Here is a 589-nt window from a genome sequence, read left to right on the forward strand (position 1 = left end):
ATTACTTGTGAAATCGCCATTTTATGTAATCCCCTACTTACTCCACTTTTATGCATTGTCCCTTTAAAATTCCTTATGTACTCCCAAATGTACTCCCTTACTTACTCTCCTTTGCACTGTCCTATATGCGCCCATAATATGTATTCCCCTTGTAGATATACATATTCCATTATGTTCTCTCCTACGCATACAGCAGTAGGACCTCCCTTCTGAACTCCTCCATACACCCAATTATGTACTCTCAATGTATACTCACTTAAATACATCCATATGCACTTTCTCTATATCTAGGTACACTCTTTTATGTACTCCCTCATTCATTTACCCGAATTTAATGAATGTGAATGTTCAATAATTCCCCATGGATATATGTTCATTTTTGAGGGCAGGATCCACCCTCGTCCTTAATTCTGTTTTTTTTTTAAAGCTACCTTAACCAGTTTGCAGGAAAACCTAATTATAGAGCAATTTGATTCCTAAAACAATTTGGTAAGCCATCGACGACTTGGAAAATGGATTTTTAAAGTAAAATCACGTTTTCTACAATTTCGCAAATGATAAAATATATGGAAACACTGCTTATTTCTTA

This window comes from Helicoverpa zea, chromosome 13 (assembly GCF_022581195.2).
Source record: "Helicoverpa zea isolate HzStark_Cry1AcR chromosome 13, ilHelZeax1.1, whole genome shotgun sequence".
Taxonomy (NCBI): domain Eukaryota; kingdom Metazoa; phylum Arthropoda; class Insecta; order Lepidoptera; family Noctuidae; genus Helicoverpa; species Helicoverpa zea.